Raw genomic sequence first — 26,030 nt, 5'->3', positions numbered from 1 at the left:
GGCTAACTTCTCTCCTTGCTGCCTTTATCTTGGCCTCTAATCGTCTCTTCCATGGTGGATACTGTTTGTTATGTCCCGAGCCCACCTTGTGTCCAAGCATCTCCATGATTACTGTTGCTGTACTGTGTATCAGCTTGTTGGTCTCAGTGATGGTTCTTGTGGAGATTGTCTTCAGAGCAGCATTCACATCTACTAGTAGATCTTCTGAAGGTACTTGGCAACTCAGCTTCGGTATTCGTCGGGGGCTCCAGGTTTCCAGTTGGGTCACGATCTTCCTTCTCAGGTCAGCAGCTCTTGTGTTGAGGCTGTTAGCTGTTGGGGCTTGGTACCCAATCTCTGGTTTAACAGCGTCCTTTTATAAACGCGCTGATTGTGCTCCAATCCGGGACAGGTGCGTGTAATTAGTCATTGAGGTGTGCGCTGCTCAGAGAATGAATGCACACAAGTGGAAGTTTGATGTGCACCAGGTGTGAAAACTTTACCGTGATATATATATATATATATATATATATATATATATCACACACACATACATACACTGTGTATCCATCCATCCATTATCTGTAACTGCTTATCTTGTTTTACAGGGTCTCAGGCAAGCTGGAGCCTATCCCAGCTGACTATGGGCGAGAGGCAGGGTACACCCTGGAAAAGTCGCCAGATCATCGCAGGGCTGACAAAACCATTCACACCTACGGTCAATTTAGAGCAACCAATTAAACTAACCTGCATGTCTTTGGACCGTGAGGGAAACTGGAGCACCTGGAGGAAACCCACGCAGACATGGGGAAAACATGCAAACACCACACAAAAAGGCCCTTGCCAGCTGCTGGGCTCGAACCCAGGACCTTCTTGCTGTGAGGTGACAGTGCTAACCACTACACTAACATACTGCCCCATCACTGTGTGTGTGTGTGTGTTTATACAGTGCCTTGTAAAAGTATTCATCCCCTTGGTGTTTGTCCTGTTTTGTTGCATTACAAGCTGAAATTAAAATGGATTTGGGGGAGGTTAGCACCATTTGATTTACACAACAGGCCTAACACTTTAAAGGTGCACATTGTTTTTTTATTGTGACACAAACAATAATTAAAATGAAGAAACAGAAATCTGGAATGTGCATAAGTATTCACCCCCTTTTGTATGAAACTCCTAAATAAGAGCTGGTCCAACCAATTCACTTCATAAGTCACATAATTAGTTGATTAAGATCCACCTGTGTGCAATCAAAGTGTCACATGATCTGTCACATAATGTCTGTATAAATCAACCTGTTCTGGAAGGACCCTGACTCTGCAACACTACTAAGCAAGCAACATGAGAACCAAGGAGCACTACAAACAGGTCAGAGACAAAATTATGGAGAAGTATAGATCAGGGTTGGTTATAAAACATATCCCAAACTTTGAATATCACAGGGAACATGATGAAATCCATTATAGCAAAATGGAAAGAACATGGCACCACTACAAACCTGACAAGTGAAGGCCACCCACCAAAACTCACAGACCAGACAAGGAGGGCATTAATCAGGGATGCAACAAAGACAACAAAGATAACACTGAAGGAGCTGCAAAAATCCACAGCAGAGATGGGAGTATCTGTCCACTGGACCACTTTAAGCTGTACACCCCCCAGAGTGGGGCTTTATAGAAGAGTGGCCAGAAAAAAAGCCATTGCTGTAGAAAACACATTTCGAGTTTGCCCAACAGCATGTGGTAGACTCCCCAAACACATGGACGAAGATTCTCTGGTCAAATGAGACAAAAATTTAACTTTTTGGTCATCATGGGAAATGCCATGCGTGACGCAAACCCAACACCCTGAGAACACCATCCCTGCAGTGAAGCAAGCTGGTGGTAGCAACCTGCTGTGTGGATGTTTTTCATCTGCAGGGACAGGAAAGCTGGTCAGGATTGAAGGAAAGATGGATGGCATTAAATGCAGGGCAATTCTGGAGGAAAACCTGTTTCAGTCAGCCAGATGTTTCAGACTGGGATGAAGGTTCATGGTCCAACAGGACAATGACCCTAAACATCCTGCTAAAGTAACACTGGAGTGATTTAAAAGGGAAACATTTAAATGTCTTGGAATGGCCTAATCAAAGCCCAGACCTCAATCCAATTGAGAATCTGTGGCATAACTTGTTGTGTAAATCAAATGGCGCTAACCCCCCAAAAAATCCATTTTAATACCAGCTTTTAATGCGACAAAACAGGATAAACACTAAGGGGAATGCATACTTTTGCAAAGCACTGTATCACAGTCAGGGCTCTACAGTGCGCACATTTCACTCGCATTTGCGAGTGAATTTTTCGGCATGCGAACGACAAAAAAAAACCCACGTGCATTCGTGCGAGGGCTTCTTGCGGCCGACAATTTAGGAAAGCACTGAGCAAAGACGCGATGAGTTTAACATTCTAAAATGTATCAAACGTTAAACTGCAAAGTATGTAAATCCAGCGCTGGATAGCCTACCTAATATCATTTTTTACACTAGAGACAAGAAAATTACATCAATGTGTTCATCAGAGCCTTGTGGCACTCAATGTGAAATAATTTTGTGAATCTATCCTTCCGTTTTCGTGTAAATCCCCGTTGTTTGGAGGGAGCACTCTGAGAAAATCCTTCACTTTCTGTGTGACTCTCTAGGGGTGTTCACACGGCACATATTTGCATCGATGCTGCACCGATGTATTTTGTTGCGATATATCTTATACCAGTGTAAATTTTGTGGAGCGTTCACATGTCACAAACCTGCTTACTAGAGAGAAGCGTGTTAGCACCGGTGCAGCCCCACTTGCGCTCACACGGCAGATTTTGCGACCGTGCAAAAACTGATAGTATTTCATTTCTGCATTATTCCGATAGTAATAATGCAGAAATGAAATACTATCAGTTTTTGCACGGTCGCAAAAACTGCCGTGTGAGCGCAAGCGTGAGAATGTACTTCCTTTTCCCGGTTGTCATGGCATCACCAAGTGCCGGGAAAACAACGTGGATGAAGACACCAGTGTTGCCAGATACTGCTGACGTTTTCCAGCCCAAAATATGTTCAAATTCGCCAAAATGCACTTAAAACCACCCAATCTGGCAACACTGGAAGACACGCAGTTCTGTTGTTGTTGACATTCGCCATTTTGGAAGCGCAAAATACCAGGATGCAAATTATGCAATGCCCGGATGTAATCAACTCTCCTCACACGTAGCGAGTCTACCCCGTAGCGTTCAGACGTCCCATTTTATATCGGTGCTGCCCCGCGAACTAGCATTTACTCTGGAGTAAATTTCTTAAACCACCTCCCGAGCAGAGTTAGATTTGCACCGGTTTAAGCAGCTTTCAGGGGCTACACTGGTATAACTTTGTACCGTGTGAACGCTCTACCGGGGCAGCCCCGGTGCTACACCGGAGTAAAAGTTGCCGTGTGAACACCCCTTCTGTGTCTCTGCTCGCAGCGCGTGGGTGGGGGAGGGGCTGCTTGCTCTCTCTCTCACTCTCTCTCACACACACACACACACACACACACAGGAGGAAGGGGCTGCTCCCTCTCAGAGAGACACATGCTTGTAGCCTCATGGCAGTGTAATGAGTAATGGCCTGTATTGTTGTAAGTGTGTGTGTTCAGTGTTGTGTACGTGTGTGTGTGTGTGTTCTGCCTGCGCCTTGCTCCCTGTCTGTAGTTGCGTGCATTGCCTCTGTCTTGCACTGCGGCGGTTCCCACGGTAGCCGGGGGGGGGGTGAAAAAAAGTTACATTTTTTTGCCGTTCTGCCATGCTAGTGCGTTTTACCGGGACATGAGATTTCAGCATTTTTATTCTTCTCGGTCTGTAGCTTGAATAAGTTTAGGCTACTGAATAACACTTTCAGTTAAAGTTGAGTCTGGTGCTTTTTTGCTGACGCTACAATAGCCTACTATCACAATAAATATCCCCCGTAACATTTCCCGTTTTCTACTCATCTTTCTGTGATTGCTCCTCTTTCCCACAGTTGTATGTTGTGGGTGTGGCATTAGGTGGGAAAAGTGCTTTTTAGGGATTCATTAGATCATTCAACTGAGAGATAACTGAGAGCTGGTTCGGACCGAGCTGAGAAATATATTCGCTATGCAGAGAATAACAGTGTTTTTTAAAAGCAATGATGGTGGAAACAAGAATAAAAGAACGGACGAGGAAGAAAGTGTAGTGAAGAAAGCTAGAACGACGGGAGAAGGTGCGGGAAAATTATATAATGAGATGGAAAGCACGCACCCCAGTGCAAACATTTAGATGGGAACATACAACACAGCAGAAAAAACAAAGAATATATATATATATATATATATACAACTGGGCATATTGAGCTGCAGATGTTAATTGCTCATTAGTTATAGAAACTCAGTTCAGCTACAAAACTCAGGATATTGCACTGTATTTGGTATTACATTGTATTGGGTATGGATGTAAAAGTGTAGAAATATAAATATAAAATATACAAAAGCTATAAAAACTAAAAAGTTGCTCTGTGAGGTTGCACTGTAATAAGTATTGCACTGTATCAGGTAAGTGTGAGAATATTGTACTTTTAGGTCCTTGCTGGTGCATTGTTGCACCTGCCAGAAGTGGCATCAGTCAGTGCATGTAATTAGCCTTTTTCACATTACGTCACTTGCAGAAGAACCTCACATCCATTTTCAGCCTTTTGAATGGAAGAAGAGGCGGCATGCTAATCTGCTGGCTAACAAGTAGCAACCATAGAAAGTCAGTAAACTTCCTTTCCAAAACAAGGCAGATAGGTGACTGGAATGGTCGCTAACAATACGTAATGATAAACAACAATCATATTATTATCAATCTTATCTGTGAATGACACAGTTTTGTTAACATATGTTGCCGCCATATACCTCTTCTTCCATTCAAAAGGCTGAAAACGGATATGAGTTCCCTTGCAAGTGATGTAATGTGAAAAAGGCTAATTGTTCAAGGTGGTTATGGCCTGTGGGAAAAAACTGTTTTTGAGTCTGTTGGTCCTTGCTTTGATGCATCTGTAATGCCTGCCTGAGGGCAGCAAGTCAAAGAACTCAGAGCCAGGGTGGGAGCTGTCCTTGATGATATTGTTAGCTCTGCTGAGCTCTGCTCTCTGTTTAGCTACTGTTTGTTCATTCATTCAGTTGTTCGTTATTAATTTGTTTGTTCATTCATTCATTCATTCATTCATTCTCAATTGAATTTTGCATTTTATGTGTTGGTGTGTCTAAGGTTTGCGCTGCAATAAACCTTTAAAATGAAAGCCTACTTGTGCTTGTGCCCCCATTTTTTTCCCTGTGCTCCTAAAATTTGTAACTTAGGAGCACGTGCGCTCCTGAAAAAAAAAGTTAGTGTAGAGCCCTGATCACAGTAAAGTTTTAACTGGCATTTGTGGATGAAACTCCATATTGTAGTGCTACACAAATGTCTGCCAAAGTAATTTTGAGCCCAAGTGGATATACAGTGGTGCTTGAAAGTTTGTGAACCCTTTAGAATTTTCTATATTTCTGCATAAATATGACCTAAAACATCATCAGATTTTCACACAAGTCCTAAAAGTAGATAAAGAGAAACCACTTAAACAAATGAGACAACATATTATACTTGGTCATTAATTTTTTGAGGAAAATGATCCAATATTACATATCTGTGAGTAGCAAAAGTATGTGAATCTCTAGGATTAGCAGTTAATTTGAAGGTGAAATTAGAGTCAGGTGTTTTCAATCAATGGGATGACAATCAGGTGTGAGTGGGCACCCAGTTTTATTTAAAGAAAAAGGATCTATCAAAGTCTGATCTTCACAACACGTTTGTGGAAGTGCATCATGGTATGATGATCATACCATCAAGGACCTCAGAAAAAAGTGTTGTTGATGCTTATCACGCTGTAAAAGGTTACAAAACCATCTCTAAAGAGTTTGGACTCCACCAATCCACAGTCAGACAGATTGTGTACAAATGGAGGAAATTCAAGACCATTGTTACCCTCCCCAGGAGTAGTCGACCAACAAAGATCACTCCAAGAACAAGGCGTGTAATAGTCAGCGAAGTCACAAAGGGCATCAGGGTTACTTCTAAGCAACTGAAGGCCTCTCTCACATTGGCTAATGCTAATGTTCATGAGTCCACCATCAGGAGAACACTGAAAAACAATGGTGTGCATGGCAGGGTTGCAAGGAGAAAGCCACTGCTCTCCAAAAAGAACACTGCTGCTCATCTGCAGTTTGCTAAAGATCATGTGGACAAGCCAGAAGGCTATTGGAAAAATGGTTTGTGAATGGATGAGAACAAAAATAGAACTTTTTGGTTTAAATGAGAAGTGTTATGTTTGGAGAAAGGAAAACACTGCATTCCAGCATAAGAACCTTATCCCATCTGTGAAACATGATGGTGTTAGTATCATGGTTTGGGCCTGTTTTGCTGCATCTAGGCCAGGACAGCTTGCCATCATTGATGGAACAATGAATTCTGAATTATACCAGCAAATTCTAAAAGAAAATGTCAGGACATCTGTCCATAAACTGAATTTCAAGGGAAGGTGGGTCGTGCAGCAAGACAACGACTCTAAGCACACAAGTTGTTTTACCAAAGAATGGTTAAAGAAGAATAAAGTTAATGTCTTGGAATGGCCAAGTCAAAGTCCTGACCTTAATCCAATCAAAATGTTATGGAAGGACCTGAAGTCAGCAGTTCATGTGAGAAAACCCACCAACATCCCAGATTTGAAGCTGTTCTGTACAGATGAATGGGCTAAAATTCCTCCAAGCCAGTGTGCAGGCCTGATCACCAGTTACCAGAAATGTTTAGTTGCAGTTATTGCTGCACAAGGGGGTCACACCAGATACTGAAAGCAAAGGTTCACATACTTTTGCCACTCACAGATATGTAATATTGGATCATTTTCCTCAATAAATAAATGACCAAGTATATTTTTGTCTCATTTGTTTAGCTGGGTTCTCTTTATCTACTTTTAGGATTTGTGTGAAAATTTGATGTTTTAGGTCATATTTATGCAGAGATATAGAAAATTCGAAAGGGTTCACAAACTTTCAAGCACCACTGTATCAGCTATAGATGCATGACAGTTCTTGATGCAGTGCCATCTGAGGGATTGGAGATCACGGGTGTTCATCTTAGACTTATGACATTGCTCTTTATGCACGGAAATTTCTCCAGATTCCTTGAATCGTTTAATGATATTATGCACCATAAAGGGTGAGATATCCAAATTACTTCAAATCTTTTTTGAACAACATTATTTTAAAACCTTTACCTAATATTCTATTGCATTTGTTTGCAAACTGTAGATTTCAGCCCATATTTGCTCCTCAAAACTATGCCTTTCCTGGAAATTGATTTTGTACCAAATCATGAGTACAATCCCCTGTTGACACCATCTGTTTCAAATCACATCATTATTTAAATGCTTTATCTCATTACTAGCCCTAACTTTCCCCTGATCCAACTTTGTTTGAAATGTGTTGCAGGCCTAAAATGCAGAAATGGATGTATATTAACAAATTAAATGAAGTTGGCCAGACAAAATATGAAATATCTTGGGTGCCTACTGTCTAAAATGAAATTTACAAACCATTTTCTTTTTTTTATTTGCATTTTCCATCTCACTCTAACTTTTTCTTATTTGGGATTGTACATTCAGAAATGGTTTCCTGGATCTGTGAAAAGTTTGGCAAGGCACAAGTGGCCCTCATTGATAATTCTAGCTGTGCAAAAAATGACAATTTTATTAAGTGAAAATATCTTGAATGTGGTTCATTTTACCTTGTATTTCCTAAGATTACAATAAACCAAAAATAAGATTCTTAAAGCTATTTCTAGACTTTTTTTATTAATTTCAAAATTATGAAAGGATATACGCAGAACCTTTATTTTTAAATATATTTCTGAGTGGATAGTATCTCCATCCTTGACTCTTGTATGCTGCGTAAATGTGAATTAAAAAATATATATTTTTGAGAGTTAAAATCAACCGCAAAGTTGACATTTGAGCTGCCCCCCTGAGCTAGCCATCCCTCGAGTGTGTCACGCCACAGCAACAACTGGTTTTAAGGCTGAGGCCTTTTACAACTATAGACCAAAGTCATATCAATAAAAATTTATGGTGAAAGTAAGAAATACCGTTACTGACTTGCTCAACTTAGACTGATTTGACTTCATTGATTGTGGGTTGACTCTCATTAAAACAGGATGGGTGTTATAACTTATGCAACATACATGTACATGCATGCATTTTCACGGATAAAATGTAAAAGGCTAATTAAATAATCAGATGAACTGAGACAATCACATTCTGAAGCAAATTAAATAATCTTATACCGGTAACTTAAACACACAATACAAGTTACATGTGTTAATCTAAATGCAGGAAAACAAACTGTTGTTTTTTTTTATCCACACGAGAGTTGGAGCTTACCCGTCTGTGTTCTCGCTTCTTGAAGGCCGAGCTTGTGGCTGATTGTTTCAAAACAATCTGACTTTCAGTTGTTTGTTCAGTTCTCCGTTCATTCGCTTCTTTCATGTAAGGGCGAGATGGCAGCAATATCCAGTTTAGAAATAAGACGGCTGGTCCACTCATTCTCTCCATACTGACTACTCCGCCATTACTGCTTAGTTCAGGCAATTACTAAAACCCAGGACAGAACAGGATGTCACCGGTTTTAAGCCTAGGTCACAACCGGACGTACGATTTTTTGGTGTTTCTCAAATCACTGCATTTTTTTTTTTTGTTCATGGAGAAAGACGCACGTTGGCCGTAAGTTTGTCTTGCAACCTGAAAAAAACATAAGCGCCCATAGAGTTTGTTTGACATGACAAAGAACCTCTGTGGCCAGTCTACGGCTCGAAAATCAGCACTTCACAAGCGCGCCCTCCGTGCGTTTCTTGCGTTTTTTGCACGTAGACCGGCCGTAGGAGCACGTATGGCCGGTTGTGACCGAGGCTTTAGCAACAACTACGGGGAGGTCACTGCTCTAGTGATATGTCCCGTCCCATTAAGTCCCGGGTTTTACCAACAACCCTCGGCTCACTCCGGTAGAACTGGTGCAACTAAACTCACTTTCCTTAAAAAAAATTAAATAAAATACTTTCCTTTTCTTGTAGTTTTATTTAATTGTAGGTACTGCACTCTCTTTCAGTACAGCCAGCGCTCCTCAACAGATCAGAGGTCTCATACGAGTCTTCAGTAAAATGTGCAGAGCAGAGGAGAGACCACTTCGTAGGCGCCCAAAATGCCCGTGAACTTCCCGCAAAATGCGTCTAAATCTTTGCAGTTTGAACATTCTTGGGCCATGAATGCAATGTAAATCCAGCTTCTGTCATGTTGCTACACCGGCCAGCAGCACATCTACATGGCATGGCGATAAATTAGCTCAAAATGGAGGATCGGAGTTGCAGTCAGCTCTGTGTTTTAGTATAGCGGAAATGGCAATGAGACCGATAGACTTCCTGCTGTGACGTTACGGACGTCAAAGTCATTCACTCAGACCGCTACTTATATGAATCACTTTAATCATAAAAATTACTGTATTAGATTTATTGGTAACACTTAAACACTGGGCAGCATGGTTGCCTCACAGCAAGAAGGTTCTGGGTTTGAGCCCAGCGGCCGGTGGGGGCCTTTCTGTGCGGAGTTTGTATGTTCTCCCTGTGTCTGCGTGGGTTTCCCCCCACAGTTCAAAGACATGCAGTTAGGTTAATAAGGGACGGCCTTGGGCTGAGGTGCCCTTGAGCGAGGCACCTAACTCCCAACTGCTCCCCGGGTGCTGTTAGCATGGCTGCCCACTGCTCTGGGTATGTGTGTATGCTCATTGCTCGTGTGTGTGTGTGTGTGTGCATGTGTGTGTTCACTGCTTCGGATGGGTTAAATGCAGAGAGGAATTTCACAAGTGTGTGATAAATAAAGTTGTGCTTTCTTTCTTTTCTTTTCTTTTCTTTCTTAAAACTATTCCTATGCCATTCTTGAGGTCTCAAGGCATTTATAAATGAAAGTGAGGCCATGGCTCTGTTTATATGCTTTAATTTCAATTTTCTGGGAGATAATTTGCCCGTTTCAATTTCAACCAAATAATTTATTTAAAAAAAAGCAAAATTATCCATCAATAGAATAAGAAAACTCTCTTCCGACCCAACAGGAATTGCCAAGTTGCTCATGCAACCATCATTGTATCATCATATGGCATCACTTATTAATGACTTGTTGCACAGCTCACGGGCGATTGCTCTAAGACAACGAGGGAGGCTCAGCCTCCTCTAAAAATCACGAACATCATGTAGGATGAATTGCGCTAGGCTTATGTTATAGCCGACCTTATAACATTGCTATTTCAGACCCAGAATCATCGAAATATATGTGCTCAACCCAAGTACAGTGTGAAATCATTCCGTTATAACTTTCCCCAGTTCGCCTAATGTGTGCATGAGTTTCTCCCCCTCGTGACAGCGCGATGCAGCCCAGCTTCAGTGGATTGGGAGCAATGTGCTTGTCAATCTCAAAATGCAAGACGATTATTGGACAAATACTGCGAAAATGCCCACCCACGGAGTCTCACGGACTCCCAGCCTCAATGGACTTCAATGGCATTTGGGAGCTATGCACTTTTCAATATCAAAATGCAAGATGGTTATTGGACAAATACTGCAAAAATGCCCGCCCATGGACTCCGAGCCTCACATGGGAGGGACATAGCAGTTTCCGCAAGGAGACTGGTGATTGGTGAAAGCTGCCGGATATTTTCTTTGATTGACAGCTCGTTTCAACTATAGACAGGCAGCGGACAGTGTTGCCAGATTGGGTGATTTCCCTCCCAATTGGGCGGTTTTAAGTGCATTTTGGCAGGTTTTGAACATATTTTGGGCTGGATAACATCAGCAGTATCTGGCAACATCAGTTCAGTCCCATGTGGATTCACAAGTGCTGTGGTGTATTGTAAGAGATCGTCTTACATTTCAATTTCATTCATTACATACGGTTTCTACCAGCTTTTTTAGTTTGTATATATTTTCATTGTAAATAAAGTGTAAATATAGTGTTGTCAAGTTTGCTATCTTAGTTCCAGAAATTTCGTTTATTTGAGTGACTGAACTTGAACTTGAGGGGGCTAGTCGGCTAGCAAGAAAGCTGCGCACGGATGCCAAGCATTGCTGATTTAATTTTGGCGAAGCCATTTGCCAGTCTTCCTTTTGAGGAAAAAATTAAAATTAAAGAGCAGGGTAGACCAACGCCTCAAATTGACTTGGTAAAAAAGGTAGGGAATAATACTCGTTCCTTTCAGCTCTCCTGGTATGAGAAAGTGAACTGGCTAACAGCAAGTGACCCACATCAACAACAGTAAATAGGCTACTTTAGTAATATGTCATGGATGGACCAAAAATATAGAATCTATTTAAAATGTTTATGCTGAGTATATTATATTGGAATATATGTTTTTCTGGATATGAATTAAACACCGCTACAATTTGGAAAACATTTTTAAACAAAAACACAGCCGAGGTCAATTTTTAAATAACATGCCACAATTTTAAAATATAAAATGTTAAAATATACCCCCCCCAACACCACCATCATATATATTGGACAGTAGGCTAATGGGCCAAAAGAACCTGTTATTTCACAGTTTGTGACGCTGCCAACAATCAGCCAGATCAGAGGCAAGAGTATGGGCAAAATTGATGTGTTTTTTCTTTTAAAATCTGGAAATATCATAACCGACCAGCCTCCCCTGTTTGAAAGACTACCAGCCGCCACTGGCACAGCTGTATGTGAAGTCATGGGGAACAACAGATCTGAACATCTGTACATGAAACTCATATGCTTTACATGGCTTATCCCACACAATAATGCATTATAAAAAAAATACCCTATTTTTTCAGGCACATTTTAACTGATTTTTATTTCATCCAAAAAGATTTTTATTTTATTTTATTTAAAAACCTATGAATGAGTAGGTGTGTCCAAACTTTTAACTGGTACTAGTATAGATAGAACAGAAGAGGACATGGATAAAGGTGATGAAGAACCAGAAGTGTTGGAGAGTGAAATAGAAGAAGCAATCATGAAGCTCAAAGATGGAAAAGCGGCTGGCCTGGATGGCATACCAGCAGAAGCATTAAAAGCAGGGAGGTTAACCACAGTGAAGGCTATGAAGAAGATAATTATTACCATATGGAAGACTGGTATGTGGCCAGAGGAATGCTTGATGTCAGAGGTGGTCACCCTTCCAAAAGTACTTGGAACACAAGACTGCACTAAGTACACGACCATACACCTCATTAGCCACGCATCTAAAATCTTGCTTGAGATCCTCAGACAAAGACTGCAGTATTACATTCGGCCACAGATTGCAGAAGAACAGTTTGGATTCACATCTGGGAAGGGAACAACAGATGCCATTCTGGCTGTGAGAAACACCATCCAGAAAGTGGTTAAGAAACAGGAAGATGAGGAACTCTGGCTCCTTTTTGTCAATTACTCAAAGGCGTTTGATTCGGTCTTTCATGAGGCCTTATGGAAAGTGCTGAAAGAGTTTGGAGTTCCACAGCACCTTATTAGGTTGGTGAAGAACCTATATGATGGAGCAACTGGAGTTGTAAGGGTTCAAGGTCAAAGAACAGAACCATTCCAATTTGAGAAGGGAGTGAGACAAGGATCGCTAATTTCTCCGCTAATCTTCAACACTATTGGTGAGAAGGTTATGAAAGAAGTTGAGAAGAGTCTCCCAGATAGAGCTGGTATAGTGATTGGTGGCAGGGCAATCTGGAACATCAGATACACAGATGACACTACAATAATTGCCAAGTCCAAGGAAGCACTGAGCATCACACCTGAACAGCTGAGGACAGTGAACAAGGACCTAGGACTTTTAACAGTGCAAAGACAAGATGTATGACTATTCATGGAAAGGGAGAGATCAAGATTGAAGAGGACAAAATAGAAAATGTAGACAAGTTCAAGTTCCTTGGTTCATATATCACCAGAAGGAGACAGTGAAATAGAGATCAAGATCAGGCTGGGAATTGCGAGTAAACTGGAGAGATAGGAGGACCAACACATGAGTAAAAGAAACAATAGGAGTGTCAGAGAAAGAAGGACTTCTGGAGATGATTAAAAAGAGGAAACTGACCAAGCATGGACATTGGAAAAGGAGAGATGACAGTCTAGTCCTTGCGACTACTGAGGGAGAGATCTGTGCGAAGGGAAAGAGAGGCAGGAGACAGTTGGAATGGGTGGACAACATCAGAAGTTGGAGAAGTGGGATGGAGAATGCTAGGAGACTGGCTGTCAAGGGAAATGCCTATGGCTCTCTTTAGGACTAAGGCATACTGAACTGAACTGAACTGAGTATATATTGAGTGAATTATTTTTCAGAGAAATGGAAATGATAAACTTATACTCTAGGCCTATGTAATGTTCTATAATAATAAAGGCTTCTGTTGGAAGCACCTGTGGATCCTTGCTATGGAAACCTTGTCTCCTGTTTAGACTATGATCAATTTCCAGGTCAAGGACTAAAAGACCCAGAAACAAGGAGTCAAGGAGGCAGCCTAGCTCTTTACTGAGAAGCTGGAAACTTTTCACTGGGGAATTTGGTGAACTGCAACCTGATTATGGCACCAAATATGGACTCCAGCAATTGTTTTCACTAACAGCATTTAGTCAGGTTTCTTTTTTATCATGGCCTGCCTGCATCCATTTCTGAATATGATTCTGGTGTCCTGGAATCATATCCTGCTTACTACCACATTTTGCTCTTGCCTGCACATGAAATAATGCATGATCACCAACTGGTACAGTATTTGTCTGACATCTGTCCCACCACCTACATTGTGCCCCCTCCAGGTTTGGGCATCACTTTTAAACATTCTGGACATGGCTGGATAAGGTATGTACTGTCAGTTTTATTTATAAGCCTTGCTATCCCAGCCTTTCAATCTGACAGCAGTACTACAACCCCACACAGACAAGAAAGAGAGGGAGAGAAGGAGGAAGAGCCACAATTCCTTGTCAAAGGCAACACACTCGTACAGTTCACAATAGGAGAGCATTCCTACCCAAAGTACAAGCACAGTGCTGGGAAAGCATATTAGTGATGGGTCTGATGTCTCAAATGCACACACATATACTATGGGGCAATGTGGCCAGCCTTCTTTTATTGTCATACCTATTAACTTTCAGGACTCATGAGATTAGAATAATGATAATGAGGGGGCGTCGTGGCTCAGGTGGATAAGGTGCCATACCATAAATCCAGGGACCTGGGTTTGATTCCGACCCGAGGTCATTTCCTGATCCCTCCCCATCTCTCTCTCCCGCTCATTTCCTGTCTATCCAATAAAGGTGAAAAAGCCCAAAAAATATATTTAAAAATAATGAATAAAAATAGAGCATAAAACATAAGACAAGTGTATAAAAGACGATACAAGCATGTGCAGAGAAAAGGATGATTACTGATTCAGCAGGTAGGCTTTCTTTCTCAATAAATGAAGCATACCGTGCCAGTGGAGACATTAACATGATTGGCTTTCAATTTATTGAAACACTGGTGTACCATATTAAAGTTGCACTAAAGGTGGTACTTTACAGGATTAGTTCAATTTTTCTAATAAATGTAAATCAACATATCAAATGTTACAGAGCTCTTTGGGAACAAAGGTGAATAAAAATGTTAAAATGAGAGATCAAAGTTAATGTGAAAAAAGATATTCAACTCCTGCTACCTGTACACCAGTTACCTGTACACCAGTGTAATTAGGATTATATTTTTTTTGCTGTTGTTTATTTGAGAACATTTGGTGTATTTTATGAACAACCAAGGCACATTTACAATATACAGTCAATATCCATGTTCTGGCAACATTTTGATATGGTGATTAACTGCATTAATTACATGTTGATATTCTCAGATTGCATGAGTTCCAATACTGTTTACTGAGTAATGATGTATGCTCAGCGTTTCTGGGCTGCTGTGGAGGAGTCTGTCACTGATGCCAGCTCAGTTACATCTTGTCACTAGTGTTAGTACCCTAACACATATCATGAACTTGTAAGTGAGTCTGTTTCAATAAAATGTTGTGCAGCCTCTTTGAAAAATAAAAATAAAAAAGAATAATTTTATATACAGGCAGGCCCGCCGACGGGGGGGGACAAACGGGTATGTTGTCCCGGGCCCAGGAATGGGGGGGCCCAGAACTGGGCTCTCATGAAGTTGCGATTATTTTATTTCATTTCAAAATGTGTTGATTTGGGGGAGAAATGTGCTATATTTGCATTCAATAAATGATTTCTAGATCTTTTGCCTTTATTGTCTTTGCAAAAGGCGTCAAGAACCCCCTACCACCCCTAATGCAAAAATGGTTTGGTCTGACTCTTTGATTAAGGGGAAAAAACGACATCGTTCGATCATAGCGCTTCGACAATCGGCGTGCGTGCTATTTGCCAACATGCACAAGTCAGGAACACAGAAAAGAAAAGAGAAAAAGAGAGGAAGAAACCAAGAGACTCAGGGGCTCACTGCATAAATATTTTAAAAAAGATTCGGATGATGCAGCAGGTACTAGCAAAGGCAGTGGGGCAGCTGAGCCAGGTAAGACACAGCCAACTTTTTCCAGCCCCGTACAGTAACCCCAACCAAGGCACGCGCGGCACACAATTCATGTTACAAACGAGGGGAGAGCAAGTCACACTGAACACCATATCAAACGCACAGGGCATTGAATCATTTCATAACCACAATGGCTTAATAACATTGTGTTTCATATATCTGATTGAAGCTAAGAATATTCACATTAGCCCGCAATCATATCCCGCCGTTTCTCGAGCGGTGTGTTCTTCTCTGCTTTTCACACTGGACAGTACACACGCACATGTGTGTATTATTATGTGGCAGCGGGGGTGTGGTCAAGCGCCGGTCTGTGACAGGAGGGCGGAGTCAGGGAAGGTAAGTGGCAGAATCACTACACCTGACATTAATTAACCTGTGTTTGTGTGTGTCTTCCCAGTGACCGCGCCCTATTTAAAGAGGGGGAGCAGAGAGTCTCTGCCCCGAACCAGACGCTGGTTTTGTGTGTGTGGCTGTCTGTGTGTTTGATTAAAGTGTTCGCTGAAAAGTGTGACAATAAAACAGTTATCAACCAGTGCTCCGCCCATACACGAGAACTGCCACAACTATGTTCGCCCCCAGCCCTGCCCGAAATCCCCCGTCCATCGCTGCTCCTTCAAGAGCACCCCAATCGCGTGATTATAGTAGACTATCCACGAGTTTAGGAAGGCATTGCGGGGGCTGTCGCATGCAGGCTTGGGGCATAACGGAATACATTTAATGGCGTTCAGTTAAAGGATACAAAATAACAGTAACTGCTTATTCTGTTACAGTACAGGGGGGAAAGATTCAGTGAAATTGGGGATTATGTCACAGGATCACAATGGGCCAGTTGTTCAAAAAATTTAATCTGGATCAAAATGATCCGTATTTCCAAATCACATTTTTTGCTATCCAGGATCAGGTAATCCTTCTTACTTTTATGCCGGTTTTTCAAAGCAACATTGGATTGGATCACGCTAATTCAGATACACCGTTTTCAAGATTACCTAATCCAGATAACCAATGCTCTAAATGGGACAGCATATCACAATGTGGGCTACCAGGTATGTAAAGAACAGGTGGAAGAGCCAATATGGGGTCACTTAAATGTATTTTATTTTGAGACAAAACACAAAAATAACCCACAAAAAGACCCACTTTTGTTCACAATTGCTTTTACAACCTCCTCTGAGCAACAACAAATAAAAAAATACATTAACAAATACATTGTGACTATTTTGAAAATATCTTAAATAAAAAAAAAAAGTCCTATTCATAGGGTTCTTCTTCAGATGAGGAGGGAAGACCAGCATTTTCAAGGCCTGCTTTCAGGATGAGGATCTGAAGTTTTGCTTTGGTTTGCTGCAGTTTGGTCAGTTTGATTTGTTCCTCTGCCAGGAGTATCTGTGTTTCTGCCCTTTCAGTTTCTCTTTTAAGTAGTAATTGATAGGCATCATCATTCTTATTTGGCAAAGGACGCTTCAAGGATATTTTCTGAGCTCCTGTGACTGCTGGCTCTAACTGTGAGGATACAGGTTGTTCTTCCGTAACAGGGCTGAGATCTAGAATAACTGTTTCCTCCTCATTAAGGGGAACTGGCTCACTTTCCTCTACAGTTGGCTCACCATCCCCTACAACACCTTGAATCCCATGCAGAGCATTAGAGTTCTCACCTCCAATAATGTCCAGAACCACATCTGTGTATTCACCTTTCTTAAAGGGTTTGTTGCCCGTTTGGGTGTTTTTTACTTCAGCGAGGTCCTTTGCTGCTCTGGCCCTCAGATTCTTCCATCTAAATTTCACTTGATCCAAGGTGCTCTTCTGGCCAGAGCCCATTGCATTCACATTCTGGGTGATTTCAATCCAAATGTCTTTCTTCTTTTTGTTAGTTACTATTGCACCTGAACTAGAACTTCCTATTATTGAGGCATAATGGTGCTTAACACCCTCCAGCAGTGCATGGGTTTCTGCAACAGTGAAAGTAGGTCCTTTTGAGTCCATGGTTCCACCTCATCTGTTGCAGTGAACAGAGTATTCATAGGCTTTGGACATGATTGATGTAATTGAACACAAGCTGAAGGACATCAACTAATGAGTGGGTGGGTATTTGACAACCATCTTATATTCAGCCTCTCTCAGAGGACTTACAGAGAGACACTGAAATGGCAGGTATTGTCCATCGCTACCACCATGTTGGAGGAAGAGGATACCATCAAAGGGTGTATGTTGAGCGTGCAAAACTACTCGAGCAATACACCACTGAAGAAATGTATGCTCGCTTTCGCTTTGGGAATGCAGATATTATGTACATTGCAGACCTTGTCAGGCCAAAACTTCAACGGACAACCCGAAGGAGTCACAGTCTGTCCGTGGAAGAACAGGTCCTCATTGCTCTGCGCTTCTATGCATCTGAGACTTTCTACCAAGTTGTTGGTGACAATATAGGAGTAGACAAGTCAACTGTGAGTGATGTAGTGAAAGTTGTGTCAATTGCATTGGCCAGCCTGGTCAATCAGTTTGTTTCATTTCCAAAGGATGACCAGATTGCACAGACCAAGCACAAGTTTTTTCTTTTGGGGAACATGCCCAATACTATTGGGGTTATTGACTGCACTCATGTGCATATCCAAGCACCTCATGAAAGGGATTGGGAGTACATCAACCGAAAGGGGAGGCGTAGTATCAGCATTCAACTTGTGGGCAACGCTGACCTAATCATCACAAACTGTGTTGTGAAGTGGCCTGGGTCTGTTCATGATGCACGTATCCTGAGGGAGAGTGCTTTATACAGAGAGCTCCAAACTAACTGACCGGATGGCATAATATTAGGAGACAGTGCCTATCCACTCCTCCCATGGCTAATGACTCCTTTTCTTGCAGCAGCCACACCTGCTCAGGCACGCTTCAACACTGCTCATTGCAAAACAAGATGCTCAATTGAGCATTTAAATGGAGTTCTAAAGAGACGCTTTGCATGCCTTAACTACTTACGAGTGAAACCACAGGTAGCATGTAACATAATACTTGCATGTATTGTCCTACACAACATCGCTACCAGACGCAATGTGCCTCTCTGTGACAACGTTTATGATGCACCTGAGCCTGCTGAAGAACCAGACCAACCTCTGGCGTTTTGTCAGAATGTGGGACAGACTGGACGTGTAGTAAGGGATGCAATTGTTAGAAATTATTTTTGATGGCATCTGTCATCTCTGATTGTTTCTTTGAAATTAATATAGGCTACAATGGTCAATGACAGAAAAATATAATGTATTTTAGTTTGTTAATGAATTCTGTTTGGGGAAAAAAAAAAAAATATATATATATATATATATATATATATATATATATATATATATATATATATATATATAATACAATACTGAAAGGCTTAATTGGTAGCCTATGTCTACTTCTACTTTATCACTGTATTGGTTAAACAAGTCAAGTGCAAAACATAAATAAAAGTATCACTAAATAATGCAGTTGTATTATTGGACCAATTTTTGAAGTTTTACTACATTTTCTACCTGATATCCACCTTGAAATCCTACCCCCTGTTGGGATCAGGATAATCTTGTTTTTTTGGATTAAAGTTATCCAGATCCTTCTGAAAAGTTTTGAACAACACAAACTGAAGGTTTGATCCAGATTGAAACTAGAATTGGATTACATGATCTGATCAGATTTCAGAATCCTACTTTCTCTTTTGAACAACCCATTTTCAAGATTTGATCCAATCCGATTACCAAAATCTGCTAAGATTACCTTTGAACAACTGGCCCAATGTGTGTGAGGTTGCTGGTTTTGGGCTTTTTTTTTCTAAGGAAATGTTAAAATGTTAAAACTTTAAAAATGTTGAAATGCTAAAATGAAATGGTTGTTGACCGGTTGATTGGTTTTTGAATACCTGTCATTTAAGGGTTGGAGTGAGTAGAGACTGGGATAAGAGAGGTGTGTGTGTGTGTGTGTGTGTGTGGCAGTGGCGGCTGGTAGTCTTTCAAACGGGAGGCTGGTCGGTTACGATATTTCCAGATTTTAAAAGAAAAAACACATCAATTTTGCCCATACTCTTGCCTCTGATCTGGCTGATTGTTGGCAGCGTCACAAACTGTGAAATAACAGGTTCTTTTGGCCCATTAGCCTACTGTCCAATATACATGATGGTGGTGTTGGGGGGGATATATTTTAACATTTTCTATTTTAAAATTGTGGCATGTTGTTTAAAAATTGACCTCGGCTGTGTTTTTGTTTAAAAATGTTTTCCAAATTGTAGCGGTGTTTAATTCATATCCAGAAAAACATATATTCCAATATAATATACTCAGCATAAACATTTTACATAGATTCTATATTTTTGGTCCATCCATGACATATTACTAAAGTAGCCTATTTACTGTTGTTGATGTGGGTCACTTGCTGTTAGCCAGTTCACTTTCTCGTACCAGGAGAGCTGAAAGGAACGAGTATTATTCCCTACCTTTTTCACCAAGTCAATTTGAGGCGTTGGTCTACCCTGCTCTTTAATTTTAATTTTTTCCTCGAAAGGAAGACTGGCAAATGGCTTCGCCAAAATTAAATCAGCAATGCTTGGCATCCGTGTGCAGCTTTCTTGCTAGCCAACTAGCCCCCTCAAGTTCAAGTTCAGTTACTCAAATAAACAAAATTTCTGGAACTAAGATAGCAAACTTGACAACACTATATTTACACTTTATTTACAATGAAAATATATACAAACTAAAAAAGCTGGTAGAAACGGTATGTAATGAATGAAATCGAAATGTAAGCCGATCTCTTACAATACACCACAGCACTTGTGAATCTGCATGGGACTGAACTGATGTTGCCAGATACTGCTGACGTTATCCAGCCCAAAATATGTTCAAAACCCGCCAAAATGCACTTAAAACCACCCAATTGGTCGGGAAATCGCCCAATCTGGCAACACTGTCCGCTGCCTGTCTATAGTTGAAACGAGCTGTCAATCAAAGAAAATATCCGGCCGCTTTCACCAATCACCAGTCACCTCGCGGAAACTGCCATGTCCCTCCCATGTGAGGCTTGGAGTCCGTGGGCGGGCATTTTCGCAGTATTTGTCCAATAACCATCTTGCATTTTGATATTGAAAAGCGCAGAGCTCCCAAATGCCATTGAAGTCCATTGAGGCTGGGAGTCTGTGAGACTCCGTGGGCGGGCATTTTCGCAGTATTTGTCCAATAATCGTCTTGCATTTTGAGATTGACAAGCACATAGCTCCCAGTCCACTGAGGCTGGGCTGCATCGCGCTGTCAAGAGGGGGAAAAACTCATGCACACATTAGGCGAACTGGGGAAAGTTATAACGGAATGATTTCGCACTGTAGTTGGGTTGAGCACATATATTTCTATGATTCTGGATCTGAAATAGCAATGTTATAAGGTCGGCTATAACATAAGCCTAGCGCAATTCATCCTACACAATGTTCGTCATTTTTAGAGGAGGCTGAGCCTCCCTCGTTGTCTTAGAGCAATCGCCTGTGGTGTGTGGGTTGGCCCGGGGGGCCCATTCAGAGCATTTTGTCCCAGGCCCAGCCAAAGCTGTCAGCAGTCCTGTATACAGGGTGCTGTAAAAGCAGGTATACAGTAATGAAAAACAAATTCTAGCATTAAATGAAACCTAGCACCACTATTATAATACTGGTAATACTGGAATAATCCTTACTGTATACCTACTTTTGCAGCCCCCTCTGTGTGTGTGTGTGTGTGTACACAAATTGATCTAAATTTGACCTAATTATGAAACTATTATCAACCAAATTTATCTAACCTGTTTTTCAATGTTTTTACTAATTTCAGTCATTTCATTTTCTTATTATATTTGTAGATCATTTTGGTTCTTTCTAGAAATAAAGACTTAAAAACTGCCTAGAAAATGTTAATAATCATATTTATGGTTTGTTGTAGAGACACAGGAGTGTCATAAAAAGAATAAATCTGTAAAAGAAAAAGAAAATAAATGTTGAAAAAAGAAAATTAATCAAAATAAAATAAAAAAGAAATTCAGAAATAAAAAATAAAAGAATAAGAAAATAAATAAAACCAAAATATAAAAGAATAAGAAAATACATTCAGAAGTAAAAATAAATAAAATAAAAGATATGTTTTTATTATTTATTACCCGAGCTGAAGATCGAACCAGCTATCTTCAAGCTTGGAGGCGCAATTATGTGAGGAAATCGAACACTGTCTGAGTGCCATTAAAAACATTAAAACTGTAAAAGAATAAGAGCTGATAATGTCCAGTGTACACAAAGAGGAAGAAAATCCTTCCCGTCCATCCCTGATTCAAACTGCTACCACGTTCACACTGTGCAAAGTAGGATTCATATGTGCAGGATTTGACTATTCAGCCTGGGCAGGAAGGCCCACACAATGCCAGTTGGATGACAGCTTTGCCCTTCAAGGGAAAAAAAAGCAAGGGTTGGGGTGGGGGGTGGTAGGGAAAAGCAATAGCAATAAAGAAAAGCAATCGCAATAAACAAAAGCATTTATTTTCTTATTCTTTGATTTTTATTTCTGTATTTATTTTCTATTCTTTAATTTTTGGTTTTATTAATTTTCTTTTCTTTTATTTTTATTTCTGCATTTGTTTTCCTATTCTTTTTTTTTAATTAATTTTCAACATGTATTTTTTTCTACAGATTTATTCTTTTTATTGCACTCCTGTGACTCCATAGTTTTATAACTCCATAGTTATACTGCATAATGACTCCATGTAATATTATAATAGGAAATGCGAAATAACTTTGAAACTATTCAATATATTTTCACATGATGTCTTCACAAAATTAGACTTGTGTAGTGCATATAATTGTATTTCTCTTTGAAAAGGTCAGGAATGAATCTAGTCCCTCTGCCAAAGTTCTTTACTGTGATACAGCAATCAGCATGACTAGAGCAGACCTAATATTCAGTGAGGTCATCTAATACTACTGCCTACCAGAAGACAGCAATTTGTTTTCACTGAGTGGAAAGCCCACAGAGGTTCCAGCTGCCAATGAATGGATGAGAAGTGAATGAACCTGGAAGGCAAAACATGCTCATCATGAGAAAGCAAATCGACAACAGAAGTTTCAAGCCAACAAACATCACCACCCTTATTTACAGCTGTATCATGGACAGATGGACTGGCTCTCTAGACTTGGAGCTCAAGCAACCATCATGAATGTTAAGTCCCTGCTTCATAGGTCTTTTTAAAAATATTATGACAGATCAATCCAGTATTTTACTGTTCAGGGTTACCACCATCAAACAGAATTGTACCCACTTTCATTGTCTAGTTACTCAAACCTTTATTTTCTTGCTGTATCCATCAGAGAATATTCATTGACATGGCACCAGAGGGCCCTCTCCTCTCACTACTTGGTTACTGTCAGACCTGCATGCTGTAGCGCATGCACCAGATGGACTCTCAGGTGAGCTCTGGACTATGAGTGCACTGAGTGGACTTTTGCACATGCACCATTAACCATGCACACCTGCACAAGATGAAGGCACAATCAGTACACCTATATAAACATTGTGTTAACATATGTTCAGTGCAAAGTATTATACTATGTTACGTACATACACATTAAAAAGCCTTATTTCCTATATTGATCTCCTGGTTTCCTGATTCTCATTCCGGTTCTGTATTTCCATTTTTTTTTCCTGTGCCTAGGATAGTCTGTTTGTGCCTCACCCAACCTATTGCTTGTTCTACCTTTATGATTTCTACTTGCTGATTTGGATTGTTTGCTTGTTGTCTCTTTTATAAATAAAACTATCTTCTGCACATACATACATCTCCAACCCATCCCTGACAGAATATTTTGCCAAACTATGGATGTACAGTAGCAGAAGTGTTCCAGCACACCATTCCACATCACTTCCAGATTTTCCTACCTCAGCCCCTAGACTTGTTTTTCTGGCAGCGTATTGGAATAGCTACCCCAGCACTCTATGATGGAGTATATCACCCTAGTGGATTGAGCTTGTAGTGTGCCTTCTTTTATGCAGATCTAGAAGAGCCTAAGCCTCCAGAACCTGTCTGGGTAAGCTGCATGATCTCCTGGCTTACAGGATGGGCACGCTGATGGGCCGAGTACCTCATGAGAGTAGAGCACCCATGCCTCTGGAGCTCACAGGCTTTTCAGGTCATGCTCTGTTATGTCTATGAAGCATTAGAGAAGAAGGACCCCCATGAAACATTTTTTGGGAGGCTATTGCATCTGAGGCCGACGGAGCGGCAACAGAGGAAGCTCTTGCTCCAGAGCTCCTCTTAGAAGCCATCACTCCAGAGCCAGTCCCACAGCCCATTCCACAGTCAATCCCAGAGCCAGTACCTGAACCAGAACCAGAGCCAGAGCTAGAGCTAGTGCAAGAGCCAGAGCTAGAGCCATTGCAAGAGCCAAAGCCTGTGTCAGAGCCAGCACCTGAACCAGAACCAGAGCTAGTGCAAGAGCTGGAGCTTGCATCAGACCCAGAGACAGCACCTGAACCAGAGCACTAGCCAGAGCCACTGCTAGAGCAAGAGCCAGAATCAGAGCCAGCATAAGAGCCAGCACCCAAACCAGAGCCAGATCCACTGCTTGAGTAAGAGCCAGAGTTGGAACCAGAGCTAGAGCCAGACTCAGTGACCAAACCAGAGCCAGAGCTAAGACCAGTGCAAAAGTCAGTGCTAGTGCAAGAGTCAGTGCCAGAACCAGCACCAGAGTCAGAGCCAGTGCCAGAGCCAGTGCCAGCTCCAGCACAAGAACCAGTGCTAAAGCCAATGCCAGCTTCACTGCAAGAGCCAGTGCCCGAGCCAGTGCCAGAGTGAATGCCAGTGCCAGGACCAGTGCTAGAGCCAATGCCAAAGTCGGAGCCAGTGCCAGTGCCAGAACCAGCACCAGTTCCAGAACCGGTGCCAGAGGATGACAGAACGGCCTCTGCCTCAGCCAGCTATGAAGATATCTTAGCTGCTCCACCACTGCCTGGCTATGAAGACATCGACACCACTGCTGTTGCCTGGCCATGAAGACATTGTTGCTCTGCCACCACCTGGCCATGAAGACATCATTGTCTCACCACTGGGTCCTGATCAGGACTGGAACGATGCGCAGACAGAGCTCAAGCCCATGCCTGAGTCCAGTCCAGAGTCCAAGTTAGACCCAGAGCTTGAGTCCACATCCAGTCCAAGGTCCAGGTCCAGTCCAGAGCTCGAGCCCATGCCTGAGTCCAGTCCAGAGTCAAAGTCATGTCCAGAGCTCGAGCCCGAGTCCCATCCAGAACTTGAGCCTATGTCCAGCCAGGAGCCAATGACCAGTCCATTATGCAAGTCTATGTCCAGTCCTAAGCCCAAGTCCTGTCCAGAGCTTGAACCCATGCCAGTGCCCAGTCTGAAGCCCAAGTCCTTTCCAAAGCTCAAACCCATGACAGTGTCCAGTCTGAAGCCCAAGTCATGTTCAGAGCTCAAGACTGTATCCACCCCAGAGTCCAAGTCCTGTCCTGAGACTGAACCCAAGCCCCCCACCTGAGCCAAGAATCTGGTGCCATGTCAGCTCAGAGCAGTGTACTAATGGCATGGCATCCAGCATCAGGCCCTCATCCCCAGGGCCAGGAAAGATGGGTTTAAGCTCCCGGAGAGCTTAATTTCACAACAGATGTTTGTGGAAGTGTATCATGGCACCAACAAAGGAGATTTCTGAGGACCTCAGAAAAAGCGCTGTTGATGCTCATCAGGCTGGAAAAGGTTACAAAACCATCTCTAAAGAGTTTGGACTCCACCAATCCACAGTCAGACAGATTGTGTACAAATGGAGGAAATTCAAGACCATTCTTACCATCCCCAGGAGTGGTCAACCAACAAAGATCACTCCAAGAGCAAGGTGTGTAATAGTCGGCGAGGTCACAAAGGACCCCAGGGTAATTTCTAAGCAACTGAAGGCCTCTCTCACATTGACTAATGTTAATGTTCATGAGTCCACCATCAGGAGAACACTGAACAACAATGGTGTGCATGGCAAGGTTTCAAGGAGAAAGCCACTGCTCTCCAAAAAGAACATTGCTGCTCGTCTGCAGTTTTCTAAAGATCACATGGACAAGCCAGAAGGCTATTGGAAAAATGTTTTGTGGATGGATGAGACCAAAATAGAACTTTTTGGTTTAAATCAGAAACATTGTGTTTGGAGAAAGGAAAACACTGCATTCCAGCATAAGAACCTTATCCTATCTGTGAAACGTGGTGATGGTAGTATCATGGTTTGGGCCTGTTTTGCTGCATCTGGACCAGGACGGCTTGCCATCATTGATGGAACAATGAATTCTGAATTATACCAGCAAATTCTAAAGGAAAATGTCAGGACATCTGTCCATGAACTGAATCTCAAGAGAAGGTGGGTCATGCAGCAAGACAACGACCCTAAGCACACAA

This window comes from Neoarius graeffei, chromosome 4 (genome assembly GCF_027579695.1).
Source record: "Neoarius graeffei isolate fNeoGra1 chromosome 4, fNeoGra1.pri, whole genome shotgun sequence".
NCBI classification, from domain to species: domain Eukaryota; kingdom Metazoa; phylum Chordata; class Actinopteri; order Siluriformes; family Ariidae; genus Neoarius; species Neoarius graeffei.
The sequence above is the reverse complement of the archived record's forward strand: the minus strand, read 5'-3'. Positions refer to the sequence as shown.